The sequence below is a fragment of the Lygodium microphyllum genome, chromosome 17, assembly GCF_053477565.2.
Source record: "Lygodium microphyllum isolate KBCC chromosome 17, Lygodium_microphyllum_v1.1.10, whole genome shotgun sequence".
Lineage (NCBI taxonomy): Eukaryota > Viridiplantae > Streptophyta > Polypodiopsida > Schizaeales > Lygodiaceae > Lygodium > Lygodium microphyllum.
The window spans coordinates 105,434,839-105,449,855 of NC_141151.1; the positions used below are offsets into that span (position 1 = coordinate 105,434,839).

At 38.2% G+C, this 15,017-nt stretch overlaps 1 pseudogene; it reads right to left on the reverse strand.

Moving 5' to 3' along the window:
* Positions 1 to 9,568: 9,568 nt before the first annotated feature.
* On the reverse strand, positions 9,569 to 14,476 carry LOC148022227 (ubiquitin carboxyl-terminal hydrolase 6 pseudogene; annotated as a pseudogene).
* Positions 14,477 to 15,017: the final 541 nt, after the last annotated feature.

Below are 15,017 nucleotides of genomic sequence, written 5' to 3' on the forward strand. Positions count from 1 at the left end.
TTTCTTTATATCTAATTAGTGCAAAGGAAATAAATTTAATAAATCATTATATAGACAAATTAATGAAAAAGGATACAAATTCTGTTTCTATAGAGTTGTGACAGGCATTAAACTTGCTTTGACTTTAGCATATAATCCAGAAGGTAATGGGAAGAGCGAGAGAGGCCATTTGTCGATTGTGAAAGCCTTGGCCAAAGCATGTAGTGGATGGGTCAGGGAGGAGTAGCCTAGATTGTTGCCTTACGCCTTATGGGTTGATCGCACTACCCACAGTGTGACCACATGTTATATGCTAGCTGAGTTGATGTATGGACAGAAACCAGTCATGCCTACAGAAACTTGCATACTCACTTGGAGTGCTTTATCGTGGTAGCATGATGAGATGACTAGAGAGGATCTTTTGGCTCTTCATATTCGTCAATTGGAGAGGAGATCTGAGGATATTAAGAGAGCTGTCCAGAAGCTCAAAGAGGCCAAAATTCATAGCAAAGACTGATTTGATTAGCAAACACAGATTGAGACCTAGAGAGATTGAGGAGGGAGATTGGGTGTTGGTCTACGATAGAAGTTTAGACAACCAGCACAGTACTATCTGCCGCAAGGCTTCAAGATGATGGTTTGGGCCTTATTTGGTGTAGCATGTCCATGATAATGCTATATATTCCTTAGCAGAGCTCGATAGTACGGCCTTGTAGATATCGATTTACAAGAAAGAGAATCAAATTGTTCAAGAGGAGAGATGATGTAGCCTATGTAGTTGAGGAGTTGGATGATGAGTTTTATGATGGAATTGAGGTAGGAAATGATATAGATGAGGATGTGGATATTACAGATGATTTTGCAGAAGATGAGGAGACTGTGTTGACCATTGAGCTTGGCGGTGATGAGGATGGGTAGTTGTGGCCCATCCGGAGGATGTGCAGGCTAGGAGGGGGCGGATATTGTGACGCTGCACATCCACCACTACGAACCTGAGGGCGGAATTTTTCTCCAAGAATTTGAACTTGTTAGTCAGCATCATTATTAGGAATTTGTTTTCCGTTGTGTGTGTCTTTTCATTTGCCGTTCAGTTTGAACATTCACTTTTAAAAATTTGATTCCTTGGTTCCATCCTAAATTTTTTGTATTCGATGAGTAGTACTCATACGTAAATAACCCAGTGTATGTCTATGTGTATGTAGCTCATATGAATGCTTTTTTGTGTGTCTACGTTGTTTATGTATCCAAAAACTTCTGAAATGGTAACAAAGGTTTTTACTATATGTAGTTTAATATCAAGAAAGCAGGAATGTCGGATTTGTACGGGATTCTTAGGACCATATGAACTCTGTCTAATCCAAAGTCAAGAGGGCAAGACATGAAGAGCAGTTTCTTAAACTAAAGTAACATCTTGGAACGAGTCTATCAAAAACCCAAGGACAGAAGATGCATAAGATTAAATTCGATCAAACTCGAAGCTTTCCATGAAAAAGGGTGTGAATGGTGACTAAATAAAATTGGTTCCCTTCTTGAAAGTGTGAACATAAAAACAAATCATTGGAATAGATCATAAGCTAATGATTTAGCTTATCAATGATTGGAAAAGCTTTGAAAACGCTTTTAGATTGAAATGAAGAAAAACAATGTCGCTCTATGCATAAAACGGCTCTTATCAGACTTTTTTTTTTGTTGCCACCATTAAAGCTTTTAAGCTTTGAAGATTATGGGGAAAGCAAAGCTAATGATAGCTATGTAAAAGCTATGATCTGTGACGATTTGGAGGGGATGATGTAGAAAAGTCTAGATGGAAGTTAACATCGAGGGGGGGGGGGGATAATGACATCAAGAGACTACTGTATGATTAATCGAATGGTGGCATTTGCCTCAAAGTAAAGTTGGGAGGTCTAATTATCTGTGTCATAATTTTAGGCAACCATGCAAAAAGGATGTCCTCAGGCCTTGGATCAAAGAGCATGCTTGTTCCTTGCTGAATTATTCCTCATTATTGATAGCCAGACGCCATGAGATATGCATAAAACGATTGCACAGAGTCTGCAAACGAAAATGAAGTAGCAGGTAAAAGTGAGGGCGCGAGCCCGCGCCCTTCATCCTATTCTTTCGCAGAATCCAGTGCATGCCTGAACTAGCGGCATTATGACATGTTGCAAAAGAAGCTTTTCAATGAGAGAGAGTCATGTCTTCTGTATAATCAAGCAAGCAGTCCTTGTGGATCTATTATGGCTACAATCCGCTTCATGAAGATGAGCTTGATTAATGAGAGCAATTTTGAAATCAAAAGAACTAAAAGATTACTATGGATTTAGCTCTCCCGATTGAGCTTTGGTTTTGTAATCTGGTTTTGGATTTGTACTTGGAATAGAACTGCAATATACTAGACCTTTGTCATCAAATATGTTGTCTTGAATCAATCTTGATCTTGCTTCCATCTCACATAGCATCCTTGTGACGAGTGACTTTTGCAAAATCCAATACGTATTTCGTGCGATAGCGTCTGGTGTCATGGGGATGTTATGAGTCACTACACTCGGATATACTCCTTTCAACTTGTCAAGGGACCAAGTGAATATGTCTATGTGCTCTCGTAGCAGCGTAATAAGATCTGCTTGTTCCTACTCGGTCAAGGTGTTAGCTATGAAGACCAGTTAAGGCTTCTCCCCTTCCTCTGCCAGGTTGACCTCCTTGACCTTGGCCGACCCTTCTACATGTCCGTTCGCTTGTCCTTGCCTCTTGGCACCCAACAAGATCACTACTCTATTACCTTTCTTAAATTTCATGAATCGTTTTGGTAGATCTTGTGGTTTTTTCTGCTCCTCACTCACCATTAGGCTCCCTAGGTTGTCTCTTTCTTTCCTCCTTCACCTGTCTAAGCCTTAGGTGGACTTGCAAGTCCCCCTTGGTGCATTTGGTTCTAGGTGGTCGATGGATCCCAGGGTCGCTATTATGGATCCTAGGGTTGCTATTATCTGAGCTTACTTCTGACTCAGAGTCAAACTCTCAATCTTTGTTGAAAGAAAGAGTTTCTTTTGGTGGTCGTAGCTTCGAGGGTCATTTCGTCTACGTAGCGGTGCGGCACTAGGTTGGGTGAGCCTTGCTCGTTCGTAGTCAATCCCTCTTGTGTGCTCAAACCATGTGTGATGACACTATGTCCATATGATTTCTCTCTCGATTCTAAAGGTGCTCTCTTCCTGTGGCTTGAAGTCTACTCGTATTTGCTCAATCTCATGTCCATTAGTGTCATACTCTATCGTGTCAATCTTTTCCTTGCTCTCTTCACTAGAGGAGCATCAATCCTCATACTCATCATCTGAACTATCCTCGTCTGATTGCTCGTCATCTCCTAGTTCCTACACTCCTCTTTCTCCTCATTCGTGACCAAGGCCCAATTGTACCTCAGGTTCAGATCATGTACCTTGGTCCATTCCTAGTTGGGTTCGCCCATGAGATCCTCAAGGGATTTCACATTAGCGGTTGGGTTGCCACGTAGCTTGTCCTTCAAGTACTCTAAGATCTCGTGGAGCTCTTGCTTGTTGTTCAGGATATGGAATGTGACAGGGTTGGGTAAGCTACAAAAGCTAGTCATCATGCATAAAGGTATTGGGGGCTCATTCATGGGCTTATCGACTACCTTAGCGACATGCTCATATTCCTTCTCGTTGTCTGAGAATGGCAGATCGATTGTGGCTAGTACGTGATAACTCCTTACTTTGTGCCATTTTTACACTATTTTTTGGCAAAATTGTATATTATGTATTACTATTAAAAATTTTAATTAAAAATAGAGATGTAAAGTCTTATTTAAGCAGTGCTGGGGGAGGATTTAGAAGTTAAGAGTTAGGATAATTTTTAGTGGAAATTTTAGGAAACGAAAAAATATTAAGTGGTAGAAGGCAGATGCAGGAAATTTTTAAGTAGAAAGCGTAGACAAATTGGAGACATGTACAATTTAGCATGCATACACGAATTTCGGGTCAAGAAGCTATGGGTAGGGGACGAATTAGGTCCAGAGATATGAAGAGATGCAAAAAGAAACCGATTCAAGTGGGAAATTGTCAATTTTTAAAAAGAGGTTGATAAAGAAGTTATGTGGAGAGTGTCTTGTGAAGAGAGAGGTTGAAGGAAGGGAGAAGAAGACACAAAAAAATGTGTGCCATCATGCAAGAGTATGTTGATGATTTCTGTTATTTCATTGCCTCATTTCTAGCAATGGAAGGCTGCATTTGATCCCTTCTTGCATCTCCTTCAGCCTCATTCCATTCTTGGCAACCATTCTTGGGTATTGAGAGAGAGAATTTATGCAAGATTTAGAGAGGATTAGTGAATATTAGTGAGAGGAGTGGAAGATTATGACGTTTGCTGATTTCAGTAAGTGAAGAGAGTGGAGGAGGAAGCACCAACACTCTCAAATACGGTGGAATGACTCTAATTACTTGGTTAATCGGATATATTGATTTTCATTAAAATTTGATCAAGAAGTGGAAAAAATTGATGTTTTGTGATCATATGCATTTAGTTTTTGATTTCTAAAGGTGAAATGGAACAAAAGAAACAAAGTTTTTGCATTAGATGCATTAAAATGATAAAGGAATGATTGAAATTATGGTAAAATTATATTTTTTATCATAATTAGTGAAAATTAAGAATTTTGCATGATGTTAATGAGAGATGAGTAAAAATAGAGTAAGAAAAAAGAAGGACCTAAAGAGAAAATCTCATAACCTAAAAATGAGTTTAATGAGAGATATATACATTTTAGTGCTAAAAGTAGTTGTTTTTGGTCCTAATTAGTGATAATTAAGAGTATTAATGGAAGATTCGAGATACAAGCCAAAAAGAAGTTGAGTTATGTGGTAACGCATTCACCCATGAAATATTATTTGAAATGGATGTTTAAAATTTAGGTTATTGAAATTTTAAGTGTAAAAATGATAGTTTTTGGATATTTTTAGTGATGATTAGTGTATATTAAGAGAAAATGGAGAAATTTATGGTTGTAAACTGGTATATCAGCTACATGTATCATGATGGATGTATGTTTAATTAGGTTTGATGATTTATGGTTAGATATAAATTTTATAAATATTTTTATTTTTTGAACTGTAATAATAGAAAATTAATAACTCTTGATAATGAAGGAATTAAGAGATGAAGTAAAAAGATATTGTAGTTTATTTTCTGTATAGAACACGGTCCTAGGCTCTTATTAAGAATAGATTCCGTTTGTAGGTACTTCTTTTATAAAATGATGTTTCAGGGATGAAATGATAATTAGTGGATATTAAAGTTTAAATTAAAGGGTTAACACAGATTATGGATGAAATAAGAGTTTAAAAATGATATATTTCTATGATTTAATTCTTGAGTTTATTGAAGTTTATAATCTATGAGTTGTAGTTCAAATTGAGAGGTTAGATGGTAATGATAAAATGATAGTACATAAGTAAAGAAAGTTATTATTGGCGGATAGTTGGAATACATAGATAAATGAAATGATACTTTTATGTGGATAATTTAGAAGTAAAGAAAATATAATTTTCTATCCTAAAACCTTAATTAATATAATGGCTTCACACATTCATTTTGCCCATGTATTTAGGGGCTTCTTAGGGGGACCATCATTTTTGGTGTGTTTGTTGAGAAAGGCAAGCATGTTAATTAAGGAGAAGAGGGGGTGGTTGTTTGTTAATCTGAAATATAAGCAAAAATGAAATAAATTGTAAGTCGAAGATGAGGCATTAAAAAGGAACAGAAATGGAGTGGAAGATCTAGAAGATTATTTAATCATTTGAAACCACACTCTCTTTAAAGTTCAATATCCCGAAAGGGGCAAATAATAAACCGCCACAAGTTTGGCAAGAGCAACATATAAGGAGTCTCCTCTGAGAGATGGGGAGAAGCTATAGAGCCTAGGATTAGAATCTTATACCTATTTGACCCTGCTGTAGGATTTGACTGGTTATTTTGAAACTTACTCAACAAAGTACTGATCTAAGCTATCAGGGTTCTGATATACTGCTATAACGAAGTTTTCTTGTGAAACTTCTTTTCTGAATTGCTCAAGGCTATACAGCATATCATTTTCAACAAGGCAAGGGATACCGATTTGGTAGATGGGGGTAAGAATTTTGGACCTCAACTATGGGTTGACATTGAGCAATTATGCACTTGGAATTGGATGTTCAAAGATGAAGCAAATGGAATTGTCTTGGTAGCAGTGCACTTTAAGTTAGTTGATGACATTCAACTGAATACTATTAGCATGAAACATCATTACAATTGGTTTATGAGAGTGGGATACAAATCATTTAGGCGAATAGATTGGGCTAATGTGTCAAAGTGGGTAGTATTAACTAAGGGTGTTAAAGTAACATTCGATACCAGGGACGCAAGAGATGTGGCTGAGATTTTGGGCATAGTAGAAAAGCCTAGTGAAGAGTTAACTTATGGTGTGGAAGACAAGGAACTACTTGATCTCCTACGTAAGTTAAGCCTCCATAAGCAAGGGCTCTTGCAATAGAGATAGATAGAGGGATGTGTTTGAAGGGACAATCATTACACGCCAGAGTGAATGAGTGAAAGTCAAAGGTTAGCACGGGACAAGCGAGCAAGAAAAAGATTGGAAAGAAAGGCTGAGAGAATAGTGGAGCAATTAGAAAAGTTGAACGAAGAGTTATAGAATACTTTGCAAAGGTGGGCTGAATTTATCACTAGAAACCGAAAAAAATCACCAGGGAGCCGTCTTCTGTTGGAACTATGTTAGATTACGATTGGGAGAAGCAAGCAGGAAGCTCCGAGGGAACGAGTGGTACTAATAAAGGTAGCTCAAAGAAGGAGTCAACTGCTAGTGATAAGAAGGAAGAAGAAGCAAAAGAAGAGGCTCAAAACAGTGATTTTGTGGGGTTTGATAAGTTCTCCATTGAAACAGTAGGATCTAGAACAGATGAAGAGTTTGTTAAATGTACGATAGAAGATAATAGTATCTATAGTCTTGTAGAATATTGGGGTCTTAGTAGGTTATTTACAGACCCAAAAGAACAAGTTCCAGTCTTTGAAGATCTAAAGGAGGTACTAAGATAATTCTATATGGTTGTGAGAGCACCTGTGCGGCTTACCGACTTCACTCAATACTCTGGCCGTTGGGATGATGATCCAGATATGCATGCCTAACGGTTTGCAGTTACATGTATAGCGAATGAGATCATTGATGATGATCAAAAGTTGCATATATTTACAACCACTTAGAAGGATGAAGCAACTTTGTGGTATGGAAATCTTCATGACTTCACTAGGGTGACTTATGCGATGTTAAGAGGTGAATTCCTAACTAAGTTTAGATTGCAAGGGTTTCAAGACCATTTGGGATTAGATTTCGATTATCTAACACAAACCCCATGAGAAATTGTGGAGCATTATATTGAAAAGATGGAAACATTATTTAGAAAGATGGGGCAAAACGCTCCTTCAGAGGGATATGCAGAAACTTAAGTTTATTAAATGATTGTAGGAGATTGTCAAGGAGCACGTAAGCCTTAAACGACCAACTAATATAGCAGATGCAAAGACACAGGCATGTTGGTGATTGGAAGAGGTGCAATTAGGACAACTGAGGAGGAAAGGATTATATAACAATCCTAGATTAGTTCCCTTAAGTATGTTGCCCTCAATGGCAACTAGTGCACCATATGCAGGAGCTCCAGTAGCTCCTCATGCTGCTTATATGACAAGTGCGGGTGGAGCCCCAAGACATACACCAAGGAAAAGGGGTTTCTATTGCAAGAAAATCTATCATGTAACATCAACAAGCTTTTGTTTCATTCTTTAGAGAACCACAACAAGGAAAAGAACAAATCTTCACGCAACATCATAGTAGATATCTCCCATGGATTTGATAGAATCAACCATAATCTTCAACATCTTCATAGAATCCATAAAAACTAACAAGAACACAAAAGAATACACAACTTTTGAATGGAAATAAATCACATAGTATTCATCTTCATTGTCTTCATAGTTGATTCTCTCAATCTCTCATAGAAGGATACATTTTTTTGATAGAATTGGCTATCTATGACTCTCTCTTTCTCTTTCAATCAATAATACATCATCTCCTCACTACAATACTAAAAAATCACTCATAGCAAAACTTCTTAGGTCGTGGATGTCCCTTCCAAGAGGTGTGTCTGATATGAAAGGTCACCAGAGCCATTACAGTGACTCTTCAAAGCTCATCACTGTCACTTCATTCTAGTCTTCTCTTGAGTCTTTGGCAGCTACTTCTTCCACTTCCTTGAGCTCTTTTGAAATTAAATTCACCTCTTTTCAAGGCTAGAAAACTTTCCCAAAGTCACACATACATTTTAAAAACACTTACAGAAGTATATAGAACATAACAAAACAAAAACAGAGCAAGAACAGAGGCTCTACAAAAGCTCATTAGAGGGTTATAGAAGATCAACAAAAAACATCAAAACCTTATAACTCATACCAAAACCATTCCAAACTATCAAAAAATATTTAATAAGCTTTCAAAAGACCCCAACCTTTATCAATCATTAATTCATGCTTCTTACAAAAGAAAATTAGAACAAAACAAAAGGTATCAGAATCAATCAGAACCTCAATAGATCCTATCAAAACATCACAAAATCTCATATTTCTATTGAGAATCATCATGAGCTTCCAAAAAATAATCAATATCATCCAAAACACTCTCAAACACTTCCTAAACAGTTAACTAATCATCACTGAAAATCCATCAAAAATCAACCGTTCAGGCCTAAAAAATAACAAAAATCAACAAAAAAATCTAGTCATTTCAACATTCGACATATCAATTTTAATGAATGGTTTGTTTTAAGAAATTATTTAAAAATTGATGAAATTTTTATTAGGTGTTAAACCTTAACAAGAAAACAACGATTTCTTCTTAAAATGTTAATTACAAATTATTAGGGGTGAAGCGATACTTAAAACGAAACCTAGACTTCGATACCCAAACCAAGGTCTCTAAATGAAAATTAATTGATTAAAAATTAAGTGTGTATTTAGTACTTTTTGTTAGTGCGTGCACTTGTGACGGCGGGTTCAATTTTAATAAACTTAGATGTGTATATAGTGCACAAAGTGTGTGTGAAGTGAGCAACTAATTCATTTTAAGTTATTAAAAAAATGTGTGTTTGGTGTGAGCGCGCGTGGAAAAGTGATTGATTAAAGTTCATTTTAACAATTAACCATAGTTATTGGGTGAAAAAAAATTAATAAATAAGGAAATATAAAAGATAAATACCTGGCGGTTCCTCAACAGCAGGCGCACTAAGGAACAGCCTCACCAGTAATGCACAACGGCGCAAGTAAGGTAAAGTGAACCTCCTTGTGACAAACAGAGCTGGCCCTGCTCTCATTGTTAATCCAATCAACATCCTTCTTCGCAAATAATAGGATCATATGACTTTTCTTTCTCCCCTAAATTCGATTACACCCAAACATCTGCCGCTTGATTGCTCCCTTCCACAGTAATCCCCAAAAACAGGTTGAAAGCCTCCCCTTTCTTCTTCGATGGCAGACTCTCCGATCACAGAAAGCTGTTGCTTTTTTCTCTCTTGGTTGCTTTTTTTATTTCCCTCTTTGTTATACCTACTTTGGCATCATCCTTCTCCTTGAGAATCTGGCGTGGTTCCTTGAGCTTACTTTTCAGATCGTGAGAACAGAGATCCCAAAATATCCAGTAGCACAGGATATTCTACTTTTTGTAAAATTTTTGCTTTTTGATTAGACTCTCTCTTCCAGAAAAACTTAACAAAATGGATAGTCAGATACTTCCGCAAGTCATTGATCTCTGATTCTTTTTACATAAACATCACTTCTTCCTAAAGCTGATGATACTTTTTCCAGCTCTGACTTCATTGCTATTTTCAGCCCATCATGTAAATGGTTGACATCCTGTGAAATGTGGCATTTCAAAGAGTACACTCTCTCTTTTTCTGTTTCCTGCTCTCCACTCTCAGCACAAGCAATCTTGCTGGTTAATTCAATGCTGAAGAGCTCCTTGACAAAATTGATGAAGATAACCTGCCATCACCCGTAGGCTGCAAACACTGAGACAAAGTGTAAAGCAATTGTGTCCAGCATTCTTCAGCATCTTGTTGCATGTATGCACCAGTGTTTGTTTGCTGTGCAAATTGTGGATACTTTCCTCTCAGAACCGTCCAAAACCGAATAGGAGCTACAACCCTGTGACTTGTATCAAGTTCATTAAATAATTCACGGGTAGTAAGCGTTAAAAGATGAGATGAAGGATCTAGTTCATTGGCACCTCCCCCATAATATTTCTGCAAGGCATCCTTTAGTTCAGGAACAGTATGCAAACATTGTACAGTAGAGTTCATATATCAAGTGTTCCTCAAGTTAAGCAGCCCTGTTGTATGACCCTTAACTTCTTGCACAATAGTATCACCACCTTTGCTATGATCTGCCCATGCAGAACAAAATGCAAACACAACGACTAAGTATGAACAAAGTAACAAATGTCACACACACAACTTTTTGGTGGATTTCACACCTCGAATGCGCAGCAGTACGACATCCACCCCCTCTGATCCTGCGCATCCTCTGGATGGGCCAACTACCCATGATCATTGTCGTCAAGTTCCACAAATAGATCAATCTCTTCATTGACTATTTCCGGTATATCAGCAAGGTTATCTATCATATCATCTGTCTCTTCTACTGGAGTTTCTTCTCGTTGCTCTTCTCTTGCAAATTCTTCCAATGCATAATCCTCATCATCTCTTTTCTTGAAAATCTTAATTCTTTTTCCTGCAATGGGCAGTCTAAGCACTGTCCCATCCAATTTTGTCAGCTCATATGTTGCATTATCAAAGACATGTCTGACTATGTATGGCCCAAACCATCTTTTCACCATCTTCCGAAGTGTAGTATGCTGATTTTCAAGGCTACTATCAAAGACTAATACCTAGTCTCCCTCTTCTATTGCTTTAGGGTACAAGCGATGCCTGCTGTCAAACCTGTCCTTATTTCTAAGTCTAGCAACCTTCAACCTGTCAATAGCTAGTTGAATATCCTCTGGTCTTCTCTCCAACTGCCGGATCCAAAGAGCTAAGAGCTCCTCTCTTGTCAAATCCTCTTGCCAAGGTAAAACTGACCAAGTCAAAGCACAAGTCTCAGTCGGCATAACCGGTTTCTGACCATACATCAACTCTGCGGGCATATATCCTGTGGTAACATGTGAGTCGTACGATCAGCCCACAAAGCAAATGGTAGAAGTCTCGGCCATTCTCCAATCCATCCTCTGCATGCTTTGGCTAATGCTTTCACTATCGGCGGATGCCCTCTTTCACTGTTACCATTTCCCTCTGGATTGTATGCTGTGGTTAGAGCCAACTTGATTCGTAGTTGAGAGAAAAACTCCCTAGCTTCATCTGCATCCAATTCACCGCAATCTGTAGTGATCTTACCCACATAGCCATACCTGTAGAAAATTTCGTCCAATAAGAGCTTACACATTGCACTAGTGGTCTTTGTTCTCAAAGGTTTGCCCTCAACATAATTAGTAAGATCCTCTCTAGCCAAAACAATATATCTCATCTGCCATAGACCCATAGGCATAGTAACCAAGTCAACTACCCACTTATAATGAATGCATAACGAATAGGTCAGATGAAGCTCATCTCAATGACGCACTACGAAATACATCTGACAATCTCTGTAAGTCTCTACAAAGCGAGAAACATCTCTGTACATGCCTTTCCACCAATATTTTTCCTTGATTTTCTCATAAGTAGCCCACACTCCTCTATGACCATCCCAAGGACTCTCATGAAACTCCCTCATCACCTGTAACTGGGTCTCTTTATCACAGACAACCCGCAAGGGTAATCCACCTCTTTTCTTCGGGTGCTTCCAAAGAAATTCATCCTTGAGGAAATAACCATAGGATTTTCTTCTGATCTTCTTGAACTCTTCATCTGTCCATTCATCTCTTTTGCTTAGTGTACTAGGTACTTGCCAATCTGCAACCAATCTCCAACATAGAGTTCTTCTATGAAAGCCACAATATCATAGACATGGCAAACATGATCAACCATAATGGCTGAAATTTTTGCATCATCCTCTTTTGCAAGTAGTGTCTCCTCATCATCACACCTAGCTCTAGACAGCATATCCGCCACTGGATTATCCTTCCCTGCTATGTGTTTAAATTCTGGATTTAATGACTTGATGTATGCGATCCATCTCAGCATAGCTATATCCGGAGTAGAGCAACTCGTAATCATACCTCTATCAATGGCAAGCAATCTGTCTCTACCACAACTAGGGCTCCAATAAAGTACTTGTCACATTTGAGAGCCGTAACAATTCCCAGTAATTCCCTCTTGATTTGCAGATACCTCCTCTGTCTCTCATTTAGGACTTTTGCCCCAAACCGAATAGCGTACCTATTTCCATCTGCATCATCTTGACCCACAGCCCAACCTATGCCAATTGGACTAGTGTCAACTGTCAATGCAATAGGCCTTCCGCAATTATAATCCGCTTTCCTGAGAGTAGGAGCAATCTGCAATAACTTCTTCAATTTCCGCATGGCTCTAGTGTGGCTCTCATCCCAAAAAATTCTGCCCCTTTCGAAAGAAGCTGATATAAACAATCTGCTATGTATGCAAAATGGGGTATCCAAATCATGTAAAACACACAGGCTTCAATGAATATCCGTACCTCTAAAGTGGTAGAACAATACTCTGTAATCTTTCCTATAGCATCCACCTTCTCAGGTGAAGGTTTCCTGCCATAATATCCACACATATGTCCAACAATGACAACCTCATTTACTCCAAAAACAGATTTTTGCCTTGATAGTGTCAAGTTCACTTCTTCTAACCTGGCCAAAATCTTTTTACAAGCCGAAATATGATCAGCCACAAAGTATCTGCATCCCTGTTCATCTAGACTCTCATTCTTCTTTTCTTCTGCACACCCCTTAATGGGCACATCATCCAAGAAAGGCATGGTGAGCTGAGGTATGTACTCACGAAGGACCTTATGCATGGCATTCATCATATGCGCAATAGAATTAGTGGCACCTTGAGGCAAGGTACACATCCTGACAAGCCCAATAGGAGTTCTCATAATTGTTATGTCCCTGCTTTCCAAAGCCAGTTGAAACTGATCATATCCTAAATACAAATCACCTAAAGAATAGATGGGACGTCCAACAAATGCTTCTGCAAACTCATCCACAACTGGACCTATACCAACATTCCTGATAGTAACTTTGTTTACTGGCTGCATGTCCTGTATAAATCGAAGAGTACCATTCTTCTTTGGAATCGTAAACCACCTATTTGAGTATGGTGCAGATGAAGGCTCTAGGATTCCCATCCTGATTTTCTCATTCAACAAGTCAACTAGCTTTGGTAGGTGTGCCCTAGGCACTGGAATAGGTTGGAGGCTCCATGGAATATGAGGAATAGTAAAGATCACCATAGGGGCAACAATATCTGGATTTACACATCCAATCTCATGCGAGAAAAAAGCAAACCCCCTTCCATGTCGCTCAAGCATATCCTAAAAGCATTTCTTCTCTGAGGGTAGCAAGAAATCACCATTTTCAATTTTTAATTCAGCAAGAGTCTTTGCTGAAAATTTATGGCCTATATGCTCTAGATTCCTCAAAATTGGCTGCTTGGTAGCCCTCTCTATTTGTTGATCACTGTCAGGTGGAAGCGGTCCAGCTACCAACTTCACCTTCTTATCCACAGTCTTATATTTCGTGTCAACCCTAGCTTCATTATGATCCTCTATATTACTCAAATCATGCTGTGAATCAGCAATTCTGTCCTCTGGTGGGCTGAATATTCTCAGCCCTCTGCTCTATGGACTGCATAGGAACAACTCTAAACTCTGGATGCTGAAATATTTCAGCAGTAAATTCTATTGGCTGAAAATTTTCAGCCCTCTGTGTCTCTATAGGCTGATCATAATTAGCCGGAAACTCTGTTTGCTGAATTTCTTCAACACTCAACACTTTTTGCTAAGTCACCTCAGCCTAGTGCACGGATCATTCAATATTAATTTTCAAATCCCTTGTCGGGTACGATTTTTGGGTTTTTTCAATGTGAACGGGGTTTATCTTGATTGGATTGTCGGACACTTTTTTTTGCACATTTTTTTGTCTTCTCTCACTTCATTCCAGCTAATGGATTTTTCAATATTAATTCTTGTATATGTTTTTAAGTTCGTTTTTCACATTTTTCCCATGTGAATGCCCTCATTTCACCTTGGATGCATTGCTACATTTTTCCTTTATTTTTCCCTCATCGTCCGACACATCTTTTATTTTTTTAGAATTTTATTCTGATACACAATTTGCATGTTATTAATTTTTCTTTATTTTGCCATGTTCCCATGAGCCTCACCTTGCATGTGAACGCTTGTCTTTTTGATTTTACATACCTCGCGACATCCCCGTGGCGTCCCGACTTCCCTGTCGCCGTCTTGGCCCTGTCTGATCCTGTTGACACAAAATTTTTTACCCTGGTCCCATGCTTATGCGCTGGATGAGGGGGGGACTCCCTTGATTTTATTATTCTTATTATTTATCCCTTTTTTTTACATGGAGCACCAAGAGAGACACTAAGAAAAAGGGGTTTCTACTACAAGAAAATCTATCTTGTAACATCAACAAGCTTTTGTTTCATTCTTTAGAGAACCACAACAAGAAAAAGAACAAATCTTCACACAACATCATAGTAGATATCTTCCACGGATTTGATAAAATCAACCATAATCTTTAACATCTTCATAGAATCTATCAAAATTAACAAGAGCACAAAAGAATACACCACTTATAAATGGAAATAAATCACATATGATTCATCTTCATTGTCTTCATATTTCTCTTTCTCAATCTCTCATAGAAGGATACATTGTTTTGATAGAATTGGCTATCTCTGATTCTCTCTTTCTCTCTCAATCAATAGTACATCATCTCCTCACTCCAACAC